Genomic DNA, 13,731 nt, shown 5'->3' with positions numbered 1-13,731 from the left:
TCTAAAATCAATTGGACTCTGTAGGGTTGTCAGATAATATATAGGACATCCAGTTAAGTTTAGCTTTAAGATAAAAAGAAATGAATATTTAGCATAATAACATCCCAAATATTGTATGGAACATAATTATACTAAAAATTATTCATTGTTTATCTGAAATTGAAATTTAATTTGGCATCCTGAAATTTTTTTTTACTTCTCAATTTGACAACTCTTGCTTGGGGAGAATGAACGCTTAACTATATGAGTGTTCTGATTTATGAACACTGTATTTCTATTTATTTAGGGCTTCTTTCATTTCTTCAGTTCTTTTTAGTTTTTAGCATATGAATCTCACACATGTAGATTTATATCTAAGTATAACTTAAAAGAAATTTTTTTAATGTTTATTTATTTATTTATTTATTGAGAGAGAGGGAAACAGAGTGCGAGCGAGGGAGGGGCAGAGAGAGAGGGAGACACAGAATCTGAAGCAGGCTCCAGGCTCTGAACTGTCAGCACAGAGCCCGACTTGGAGCTCAAACCCAGGAACCCGTAAAGTCATGACCTAAGCTGAGGTCTGGTTTAATCATCTAAGCCACTCAGGCACCCTGGAGCAATAATTTGTTTTTAAAGATGCAGGATGTCAGGCAATAATGAAGAGTGATCCCTTTGAGATGGGAAAGAAACAAAGGAAGCCCTGTGATTGACCCAGCTTAATGCCTTGAGAGAATTTCCAGGCCATAATGCAATGAGGAAGAATCCAGATAGAGCTTGATGGACTGCTTGCTGAGCTGGGGAGGTAGAGCTGACAGTCTAGGAGATCACAGTGGCTGATAAGAGTTGTAGGACATAGTTAGTGGAGAAGTGAGAATGATACAGAGGGGTAATCTGGATATGTAAAGAGTTCTCACCCATGAGCTAGTTTAATATGTGTGTTAAACTATCTGCCTGAGAAAGAATCACCTGAGAGGATTAGAGCAGATAGTGATCCAGTACCAGAAATAGGGACTCTTCTCATCAGCCAGAATGGGAAACCTCACTACTCACAGAGCATTGAGTACTTGGAAAGATCTTCCCTTACTAATGGGGAAAATTAGCCTCAGATTGAGCACTGCTCTAGCTCTGCCTAATAATTGTAAAAGTATACCCAAAAGGATCAAATGATTTCCAACTAACTTAACTGTGCCCCAGAACAAGGCTTAAGAATATTTAAGGAAAACAAAAATATCCATTGTGTAACAACTTTAAAATGCACAATGTCTAACATCCAATCAAACATTACCACATATGTGGGGTGCTTGTCTGGCTTAGTAGAGCATGTGATTCTTGATCTCAAGGTCATGGGTTCAAGACCCATATTGGGATGTGTGGAGCCTACTTAAAAAAATTACCAGGTATACAAAGAAACAAGAAAATATGTCCCATAATGAGGAGAAAAATAAATTGAAATAATTGAAATGGATGAAGAACTGGCACAGATGTTAGAATTAGCAAAGACATTAAAACAGTTATTATAACTGAATTCCATATGCCCAATAGGTTAGAGATAGATAATATTAAAAAGACACAAATCAAACATCTAGTGATATAAACTATAATATCTGAGAAGAAAAACCACATTGAGATTAATAGCAAATTAGACATCACAGAAGAAAACACTGAATGAATTTGAAGAATAGCAATAAAAATTATCCAAATGAAACATACAGAGGAAAAAAGTATTTAATGAAAAGGTCATCACTGAGCTGTGGAACAACTTTAAGCAGCCTAATATATACAAAATCTGTAATTGCAGTCCTAGAAGAGGAAATACTGGGAGAGATAGAATAAATATTTGAATCCAATCCAACTCTATCACTTTTATAATTTTAAATGTAGACAACTCATTTAAAAAGTAAAATAATTTGCAGGCCAGACATTTCCAGTAGGCTGCCAGTTTGAGGTCTGTGGCATAATGGGATGAGTAAAGTAAGATACTTCCCATGGCAGTACGATTGCATAATGAGGCAATAGTTTTTCTCCCAGTGCTCCATTGCCTGAACTTAAACTCAGTGCTTAAAATCTGAACTTAAAACTGAACTTAAAATCAGTGCTGCTCAGTGGGTAAGATGCCCAAAGGATACTTTGTACTTTGGTGGAACTTGAGGTAGACTTGAAAGGTAAGACTAATAACAAGACAACAACAGTCAAGACAGTATCTCACAGGGTGTAACTTACATAAATTGTACCAAAAGCAAATACAAGTTCCATGAATTTAACACTAGTGAAAGGTGGGTTCCTGGATAACTCAAGGGCAGGGGCTGCTCCATGAAAATTGCTGTTTTGACATTTCCTCTGGAGGGAAAAGGTTTACCCTTTACCTGCAGGTTGCAAGTTCAAAATCAGGCTTTGTAAGATAAGACTAGTCTCCCTGCAGTCTCCAGGCTGATTTAAATGCAGATATCCCTGGTCATTCTTCCTCTAATAAAAAGTCTTGCCAACCTGTTTTCAGCCATATCTGCATAGCCAATCATTTTTCCAAGGAGACATCCTGAGTTCTGAAAAGAGCTTTTTCCCTGGTGCTTTGAAACCTCAGTAATTTAAAAATACTGAGTGGCCATGCTTGGCTATTTGCCTTATGACAAGGTAGCTGTCTTTTGAAAGAATATTTAAAAAAAGATCCAGTTGATATTCATTGAAATGCCTTCTCCCATAGCCCCTGGCATTTCAGAAGTATGAGGAGAGCACATGCAGAAATGCCAGATGCTTTTTTTTGCATCTTCCTTCCGGCCAAGTGCCCCCGACTAGGTATGTGCCATGTGGTAGAGCACTGCACACGGTAGAGGTCAGCCCTACAGCTGGTAGGAAAGGGGGTAGCTTGTGTGTAGTGTAGACACTGGTAGATGCCTTCCAATGACCATCCACTAACCCCTACTTCCTTGTTGAGATTGTTTTGTTTTGCTTTTTATGGGAGGTTACATGTTTCTCAGAGGCTGGACCATCCCTACTTCCCTAGCCCCAGGAGTGAATTCCTGATCAGTCTCAGGGGATCTTTCTGATAAGAAAATGATAAAAAGAAATAGTTCTTTGGTACTGCCTAAAATACCACTATTAGTGATTATTTTCCTTTTAAATTAATCATCGCCCTTTTCTTTAGGTTAATATATTTTTAATGCAAATACAACTGGAAGGAGTAATACCTGGGCTCATGTTGTCATGAATCAGTTGGACAGCAATATAGGAAGGATCTGGGTGGTTTAAGGGGATTTCATGGTAGCCCCCTAAAAGATAGGATTACCTCTTAATTTCTGGAATCTAATCCTTGGAACTGTGACTATTACCTTATTTAGAAAAAGGGTCTTTGTAGGTGTAATTAAGTTAAAGATCCTGAGATGAGATCATCCTGGATTATCCAGGTGGGCCCTAAATTCAATGACAAATATCCTTGGAAGAGTAAAGCAGAGGGAGATTGACTTAAAGAAGGTGATGTGAAGACAGGGGCAGAGATTGCAGTGATGAGGCCACAAGCCAAGGAAGCCAAAGAATGATGACAACCACCCAAATCTGGAAGAGGCAAGGAAGGATTCTCCACTAGAACCTCCAGAGGTAGTGAGGCCCTGTTGACCACTTGATTTCAAACTTCTGGGCTCTGGAACTGTGAAAGAATAAAATTTCTGGTGCATTAAACTCCTGGCTTATGGTAATTTGTTGCAGCAGCCACAAGAAACTAAGATAGGTGACCTGGGCTTGCTGAGTGATTAAATAAAATAAAGACCAAGAAAGGGAAGTCTTCAGGTCATGAAGAAGAGGTCATTGACTCTAAAAGTTCAGCTTTTCCTCAGAGTCCCAGCTTGGACCCTAAGTAAGCCAGTTAGCCTGTGTCTTGCTCCATACTCAAAGATACGCTCACAACTCCTTCTAGTCACACATTTCATCTCGACACTGGCTATAGATGTTGCTCCTCACCTTGACCATCTGTCTTTCAGATGCATGCCCTTCAACACAGGAAGTCAGATGAAACAGTATGGCACACCGTTCAGTACAAATTGTTCTCATTCTTGGGGATACAACTCAGAGGATGCTGTCCCTCCAAAAGCCTTCAAGTTTCCATGAGAAGAAAGACAGAGGCGCCTGGGTGGCTCAGTCAGTTGAGCGTCCGACTTCAGCTCAGGTTATGATCTCACGGTTCGTGGGTTCGGGCCCCATGTCAGGTTCTGTGCTGACAGCTCAGAGCCTGGAGCCTGATTAGGATTCCATGTCTCCCTCTCTCTCTGCCCCTCCCCTGCTCACGCACTGTCTCTCTCTGTCTCTCAAAAATGAATAAACATAAAAAAAAAATTTTTTTTTTAAAGGAAGAAAGACATGTTTGGTAGATTCACTCCCCCAGGTGACTCTGACCAGGTAAGTGACATAATTGAAGACTGGAAGAGAGCAAGGAAGAAAAGTTTGGGGAAAAGGAACCAATGTTTGTTGTGCAAGTACTGTGAACCTGGCCCTGTGTTAGGTATTTACATACACAATCCTATGTAATGCTCACAAGAATTGTATGTGGTGTTAGTATTCCTGTTTCACATATGGGGAAACTGAGACTCAGAGGGGACACAATGTGTCCATGACCACACAGCATGTAAGTGATAGAAACAAGACTCAGTGTGGTCTATTTGGCTTTAAAATACATGTTTTCTACACTAGAAATTGCTGTCTCCCTGTGGAAGTGAGAAAAGGCTCAAGACTGAGAGCAAAAGATGAATGAGGGAAACATTGGATTCATCCTTCTCTGTCACTCTTTCTCCACAGGCAGCAGAAAAACACCTTCAGTGTCCCTAGAAAGGAGTAATCAACTTTTTGATAAATATGTCTAGGCTAATTAAGGAAAACTGACAGTCTGCATATGAAATGACACAGAGCTATCATGTGGCTCACTGGAGGCCTGAGCTTCATGGTTACCCTGGAACCATGGATCATTCGGAAATGAAAAGATAAGAGTAGTTGCCTACCTCAGGCTTTGGGGCTTATTTCAAACCAGGTCTGATGACTAGTACTGGTGTGAGCCAAAAGTCTATTTGAAAAAGGAGGCAGTGTTGTTGACTTTTCCTATTCTTTCTTTTTTTTTTTTCTAATCTCTATTTATTTTTGAGAGACAGAGTGCGAGCAGGGGAGGAACAGAGGGAGAGGGAGACACAGAATCCGAAGCAGGCTCCAGGCTCTGAGCTGTCAGCACAGAGCCCGACGTGGGGCTCGAACTCACAAGCCGCGAGATCATGACCCAAGCCAAAGTCGGACACTCAACCGACTGAGCCACCCAGGCGCCTCATATCCTATTTTCAAATCAAGCAACCACACACTCATTCCTTCCATTAATAAGCTTAGTTCAGAAGAGGCAGGTGGAAGGCAATCTCTGGAAAACTGTTATGAGTATCTGCATTAAGACTGGCCTTTCCTTCACTGGCTTGTTTGCTTTACTTAGCTTTGAAGATTACCAAAAACTTCTCTCGTCACCACCCGGCAGGATCTATTTACCTGAAGTTCAGCTTTCCTTGTGACATTTCTCTTAGAATATGGACTGGATCCAGGTTGTAAGTCCCTGCCTGACCAGTTACCAGCTGTGTGATTTGGAGTGAATCACTACATGGCTCTGAACCGCAGCGTCCTCATCCACATAAAAGAGGAGAGTCATCCCTGCCACCTACTCACAGTGTTGATCTCAAACAAGAGAGAGAAGATATGTGAAAGCACAATGAAAATACAAGAAGCTGGTAGCAGGTGTAAATGATACCATTGTGAAAATCTTTGCCCCACCAGGATGTTAGCTGTCACCACTGCTCAGCATTCAGCACTGTTCAGAGACCCTGAACTCCAATATCTTGTAGTTTGATATATATAGAGAAGAACTCTTTATATCCATTTACACTAACAGCTCAGCTACGGCCCACTCTAAGTTGCAAATTGAGTATCCTAAAATAGGATACTATACCAGGGGGTGGGTGGTGGGAGAGGAATGCCTTTAGATGCCCCTAAGAAGATATCCTTTGTTTTCATGTTGGGAACATACACATTTCTGATGGTGCCATCAAACCTCAGCTGGGACCCTTCTGGGTAACTTCCTTTAAGGGTCCCCTTCTCATGTGGGTCAGTTACGACTGTTAGCAAATGCTTCATAAGTGAGAATCCAAACTTATCTTTTTTTTCTTCCTGCGGGAGTCACATAGAGAAGGTCTGCCCACTCCTTACAGGCTGGGAGATATTTGCTTGCTTTATATCTTTTTCAGATATCTTGTGGTTAGCATATAGAAATGCAACTGATTTCTGTATGTTGGTTTTATATCCTGCAACCTTACTGAATTCATTGATTAGCTCGAACAGTTGCACTTTTTGGTAAAGTCCTTAGGAGTTTCTACGTATAAGGTCATAATATCTGAGAACAGAGACAATTTTTTTCCTTTCCAATTTGGATGTCTTTTATTTCTTTTTCTTGCCAAGCTGTTCTGGATAGAAGTTCCAGTACCATGCTGAATAGGAGTGTTGAGAGCAGACACCCTTGTCTTTCTCCTGACCTTAGAGGAAAAGCTTTCAACCTGTCACCATTGAGTATAATGTCAGCTGTGGGGTTGTCATATATGGTCTTTATTGTATTGGGGTACATTCCTTCTATCCCCAATTTATTGAGAGTTTTTATCATAAAAGGAGGTTGTATTTTGTCAAATGCTTATTTTGCATCTATTGAGATGATCATATGATTTTTATCTTTCATTCTGTTAATGTGGTGTATCACATGTAATGATTTGCGTATGTTGAACCATTCTTGCATCCCAGGGATACACCCCATTTGATCATGGTTTACGATCCTTTTATTTATTTATTTATTTATTTATTTATTTATTTATTTATATAATTTATTGTCAAATTGGCTATCATACAGTGTGTAAAGTGTGCTCTTGATTTTTGGGGTAGATTCCCATGGTTCATCGCTTATATTCAACACCCAGTGCTCATCCCAACAATTGCCCTCCTCAATGCCCATCACCCATTTCCCCCTCTCTCCTGCCTCTCCCTCATCAACCCTGTTTGTTTTCTGTATTCAAGAGTCTCTTATGGTTTGCCTCCCTCCCTCTCAGTAACTATTTTTTTTCCCTTCTGCTCTCCCATGGTCTTCTGTTAAGTTTCTTCTCAAGATCCACATATGAGTGAAAACATACGATATCTATCCTCTGACTGACTTATTTCACTCAGCATGATACCATCCAGTTCCATCCACATTACTCCCAACGACATAATTTCATTCTTTCTCATTGCCAGGTAGTATTCCATGGTATGTATAAACCACCTCTTCTTTATCCATTCATCAGTTGATGGGCATTTAGGCTCTTTCCATAATTTGGTTATCGTTGATAGTGCTGATATAAAATATTGGGGTACATGTGCCCCTATGCATCAGCACTCCTGTATCCTTTGGGTAAATTCCTAGCAGTGCTATTGCTGGGTCATAGGGTAGTTCTATTTTTAATTTTTTGAGGAACCTCCACACTGTTTTCCAGAGCAGTTGCACCAGTTTGCATTCCCACCAACAGTGCAAGAGGGTTCCCATTTCTCCACATCCTCGCCAGCATCTGTAGTTTCCTGAGCTGTTCATGTTTGCCACTCTGACCTATGATCCTTTTAATGAGCTATTGAATTTGGTTTGCTAATATTTTATTGTGAATTTTTGCATCTGTATTAATCAGGGACATTGGCCTGTAGTTTTCTTTTTTTGCAGTGTTCTTAGCTGGCTTTGGTAGCAGGGTAATTCTGGCTATGTAAAATGAGTTTGGAAGTGTTCCCTCCTCTTCCATTGTTTGGAAAAGTTTGCGAAGGATTGGGATTAATTCTTTAAATGTTTGGTAGAATTCATCAGGGGAACCATCTGGTTCTGGACTTTTCTTGGGAGGTTTTTGATTACTGATTCAGTCTTGTATTCAGGTTGTATGTTTTTATGAATTTATTCTTTTGTTCCTGGTTGTCTAATTTATCAGCATATAATTATTTCTACTAGACTCTTTGATCCTTTCTATTTCTATGGTATCAGTTGTAATGTGTTTTCTTTCATTTATGATTTTATTTGAATCTTCTTTTTCTTAGTCTAGGTAAAGGTTTGTCAATTTTGTTTATCTTTTCAAAAAAAACCAGCTTAGTTTTGTTGAATTTCCTTAAAATAGCTATTTAGAATTCTTCATCGGGTGAATTATAGATCTCCAAGTTATTGAGGTCAGTTACTAGATTACTGTGACCCTTTGGTGGTGTCATGTTTCCTTGATTTTTCATGTTTCTTGAAGTTTTGCATTGCTGTCTTGGCATTTGAAGTAGTAATCACCTTCTCCAGTGTTTACTGACCTTTCCAAACTCATATATATATATATATATATATATATATATATATATATACACATATATACATGTATATTTTTTTTTTCCAAAAGTATGCTGGAACCTCTCTGCTGGAAAGCTGGAAGCCTTCCACAAATGCTATCTCATCCACAAGTGATTGTCTGAGACAACGTTTTCCAAGGCTCCCAGAACATGGTCAGGAAGGGTTGGAACTGGTTCATAGGTTGCTGTAGGGTCCACAGCTGGGACAGAAGTTTGTATGTCCACTGCCTGACACATACGTGGGTGATACTCCTCCTACACTCCTTAATGTATGGTGTTGGATCCCTCAGCTCCCAAAAAGGCACTTTTGTCCAAGGATGGATGCCAAATTGTTGTTGTTGTGGGATGGGACATGATGAGGGATGTTTTATTTAGCCCATGATGCTGATGTCACCGAGCTGGAAAATATTTGCACACAAAAGCCAGGTCCTCATCAGACTTTACTACTTGAGACAAAAACACCTCAAGTGCATTCCACACATGACAGGGCTTCACACCCTAGTGCCTTCCTGAGTGTCCTTCTTGGGACACACTTGTTTGTTAAAGTGTGTGCCTTAGTCATCTATTGCCATGAAGCAAATTACCTAATGTTTAGTTGCTTAAAGTTACAAGTGTATATCATCTTATATCATTTCTGAGTGTACAATTTGGTGATTTTTAACATATTCACAAAATTATGCAACTATCACTACTATCATTACTGTGTAATTCCAGAACATTTTCATCATTCCAAAAAGAATTGGACAGGAACCCAGGAATGACTTAGGTGGGTGGTTCTGGCTCTGCTCTTCATTAAGTCCCAATCAAGAATCAGTCATTTGAAGGCTTGACTGGACCAGCAGGATCTGCTCCTAAGAAGGTTCATTCACATAGCTGGTAAGTTCCTTCTGGTTTCTAGCAGGAGGCCTCCATTCTTGAAGGCCCTAGTTCCTTACCATGTGGACCTCTCCATAGGGCTACTTGAGTATCACCAAACATGGCAGCCTGCTTCCTTCAGATATAGTGATCCAAGAGAGAGAGCAAGAGGGAAGCCACAACATGTTTTATGTCCTAATATCAGAATGACATACTATTACTTCCTCCTTATTCTATAGAAACAAGTTATTAAGCACAACCTACACTCGAGGAGGGAAATTTGGCTTCACCTTTGAGGGCACCAGCATCAAATAGCTTGTGGACACAATTTAAAACCATCAGTGAGTTTTTCTAAGCTGGTCACAATGGCCACGATGGAGTAGAATCTGTGCAGTTTGCTCTCAGGTTATCATATCCCTTGATCTGGACTTTTCATCTTTTTTTTTTTTTTTAAGATTTTATTTTTAAGTAATCTCTACACCCAATGTGGGGCTTGAATTTACAATCCCAAGATCAAGAGTTGCATGCTCTACTAACTAAGCCAGCCAGGTGCCCTTGTACTTTTTATCTTTTCTTAATGCAAGTATGGTTCAGTGGTCAGGCACACAGGCCCCAGAGTCAGATAAACTGGGTTCAAAGCCTGGCTCTCCCTTTCCTAGTGGAGTGCTCTTGGACAAATAACTTCAGGTTCCCTTTCTGTAAAATGAAGAAAATAGCCATTAGCAAAGTTTTTGTGATGATCCTGGGAATACTTGACTCAATTTCAATGTCTTCAACAAGTGTTGATGAAACTCAAGACAGCATATTTTCTTTTTTTATTTTTTATTAAAAAAAATTTTTTTTAATGTTTATTTATTTTTGAGAGACAGAGAGAGACAGAGCATGAGCAGGGAAGGGGCAGAGAGAGAGGGAGACACAGAAACCGAAGCAGGCTCCAGGCTCTGAGCTGTCAGCACAGAGCCTGATGCAGGGCTCAAACCCATGAAGCACGGGATCATGACCTGGGCCAAAATTGAACACTTAACCCCTTGAGCCACCCAGGCGCCCTGTATCATATTGTTTTTTGTTTTTAATTTTTAAATGTTTATTTATTTTTGAGAAAGAGAGAGAGAGAGACAGAGGGCGAGCAGGAGAGGGGCAGAGAGAGAGGGAGACACAGAATCTGAAGCAGGCTCCAGGCTCCGAGCTGTCAGCACAGAGCCCGACATGGGGCTTGAACCCACAGACTGTGAGTTCATGACCTGAGCCGAAGTCGGATGCCTAACCAACCAAGCCACCCAGGCATGCCTTTTTCAAAAAAAAATTTTTTTAAGATGGCATATTTTCTTAAGTAGCCATTTCAGTCTGTTGATTTGTTATGAATGTTCACAGACAATTCAAAATCTCAGTTTTCAGGGTGCCTGGGTGGCTCAGTGGGTCAAGCGTCTGACTCTTGATCTCAGCTCAGTTCTTGATCTCAGGATCTTGAGCTCAAAACCTGTGTTAGGGAGGGAGGCAAACCGTAAGAGACTCTTAAACACTGAGAACAAACTGAGGATTGATGGGGGGTGGGGGAGAGGGGAAAGTGGGTGATGGGCATTGAGGAGGGCACTTGTCGGGATGAGCACTGGGTGTTGTATGGAAACCAATTTGACAATAAATTATATTAAAAGAAAAAAATGAATAAAAATTAAAAAAAATTATATATAAAAAGCCAAAGCAAACCAAAACAAAACCTGTGTTGGGCTCCACTCTGAGCATGGATGCTACTTAAAAAAAAAAATCTCAGATTTCTTTTCACTAGTAGTAAGCTGTAAAGTCTGGCCTCTGACACTGAATATCTATAAATGCCTTTTAAATTAATTTTTTAGAATAAGATAATCCACATGCTGTAAAATTCATCATTTTAAAGTGTATGTTCAGAGATATTTAGTTTATTCACAAGACTGTATCACTATCATCACTACCTAATTTCAGAATATTTTTATCATTGCCAGAAGAAATCCTATACCCATTAGCAGTCATTCCCCATCGCCCCATTCCAATTACCCTGCCAACCAACAATGTATTTTCTGTCTGTATTCATTTGCCTATTCTGGACATTTCATATAAGCAGAACCATATAATATGTGGTCTTTTGTGTCTGTCTTCTTTCATTTAGGATCATGTTTTTAAGATTCAGCCATACTGTAGTATATATCAGTACTTCATTCCCTTTAACAGCTGGATAATATTCCATTGTATAAATGTGCTACATTTTATTTATCCTTTCATCAACTGATGGTCAGTTGGGTCATTTCCACTTCCTGCTTATTACACATAGTGCTGCTATGAACACTTATATGAATACATCTTTGATTTCTCGGGGGTATATATCTAGGGTGGAATTGCTAGATCCTATGTTTAACTTTTTGAGGAACCTCCAAACTGTTAGAAATAGAGGAGTTCAAGGACAAATTTATTAAATTTCCTTTTACTGATTCCAGAGATTGGTTTTTTTTCCCCAGTAGACTGATTTTGTTTGATTTATCAATGAACACGTTGTGTGGAATTGCCAGCCTGATTGGAACTAGGTGGAAATCGAATCCACATTTCTTCATCACTTCCATGAAGATTTCATGAAAGACAGCAGACACTTTGCTTACTTACATAAACAAACTCTAGATCTTCCAAATTCTCCAGGTTATAGTTAAAATATATATAGTTATATATAATGTAATCACAACCAGGTTTAATTAAAATGTAACTCACTGGAACAAAGTTAGGAAATAATAAATGTAATCTCTTCATTTTAGAGAAAGAAAAGTAAGATGAAGTGACATGCCCAAGGTCACTATGCAGTGTCAGAGACAGGATTTGAATTGAGTTCCATTTTTCCCCGGGTTATGCTTGTTGTTCTTTTCTTTTTTGAGGGGGAGAATCTTTTTTTGTTTGAGTGTGGTTGACACACAATGCACGTTTGTTGTTCTTTATAGGTCACTCAGGGCACAGGTGAAGGGAACAGTCACCTGACTGTTGACAGGGTATGACCATTTAGGTCGCTGGCAAAGTAAGCCATCACTTTAGACACCTAGATGGCATAAGCTAGGCATAAAATTTCCAGCGAACCTATTCTGGGGCTTCCTAATTACCTCTTTTTCTTTAAATTACAAAAAAAAAGTATGACATTTTTACTTTTTAAATGCTAACGAACTATCTTTTTATTAAAAACATTTTTTTTTAATATCTATTTTTTTTTGAGAGAGACAGAATGCGAGCGGGGGAGGGGCAGAGAGAGAGGGAGACATAGAATCTGAAGAGGCTCCAGGCTCTGGGCTGTCAGCACAGAGCCCAATGTGGGGCTCGAACCCGTGAACCACAAGATCATGACCTGAGCCAAAGTTGGACACTTAACCGATTGAGCCACCCAGGAACCCCTAAACTATCTTTTTAATAATATATTATAGAAGTTTTGTGAATGAGAAACTTTACAAATCTGTATATAGCATAATCTACATTTTCGCCTTTTGTAAACACCTTTCATACCATCCCCAGTCACCTCTTCTTTCCTTCTGTATTTCACAGTAATTCCCAAGAATGATTTTGTTACATCTGTGTGTTGTTACATCTGTGTTTAGTTGTGATTTGTCTTTGTGCACACTCAGAGACTTTAACTTCTGTAAAAGGACTCAATATCATCTTAGAGTTTTTTTTTTCTTTTATGGCAAACTTAAGTCTTTCTTCATGATATTTGTTCCACGCTTTCCAATTTGAATATCTTTATCCATGGAGAAGAAACACAATAAGCATCACTGGGTTTTCTTCTCCAGTCCTCTGCAGCTTATTCGTGATCTTTTCCAAAGAGTGTCCTGTTCTTTCCCTTTTCACTTTCTGACATAGGACATACTCATTAAAGACTACTTTTCACAGTGCTCCCACGTTAAAAATGAGAACAAAATGCCTTAGATATTGATACGAAATAAGCTCCAGGAAATATTGTTAAGTGAAGCAAGCATGGTACAAATAATAAATGTAGGCTACTATCTTTTGTGTAAAATTTTAAAAAATATATAGACCATATTTCATTGGTTCTAAAATGCACAGGTTTTCACATTTTTGATGTCTTTGAAATTAGAATTCATTGTACAATCGACACCAAGACATAGTTTAATTGGCAGGGCTTTAAAAAGTCTTTTGTAGTATTATAATAATATACCATATTTATAGTATATATAATAAATAGTGTATACAGTATATATAAACATAATATTTGCATCTTATATGCAATTAATGGCATCCTAGGTTTGATAAAATATATTATTTCAATTGATTGCATATGCAAAAAATTTTCCCTAGGAGGATTTGCAAGAAATCAGTGACACAGGTTGCTCATAGGGATGGGTATTAAGTGGTTGGGGAACAGAGGTGATAATTTCTATTACATTCCTTTTCATATGTTTTGCATTTTGAATCCCATAACTATGTTGACAAATAAAATGTTAGAATCATAAATTCAAATTTAAAAAATGCAATTGGAGGGGCGCCTGGGTGGCT

Source organism: Panthera tigris, chromosome A3, assembly GCF_018350195.1.
Source record: "Panthera tigris isolate Pti1 chromosome A3, P.tigris_Pti1_mat1.1, whole genome shotgun sequence".
Taxonomy (NCBI): Eukaryota; Metazoa; Chordata; class Mammalia; order Carnivora; family Felidae; genus Panthera; species Panthera tigris.
The sequence above is the reverse complement of the archived record's forward strand: the minus strand, read 5'-3'. Positions refer to the sequence as shown.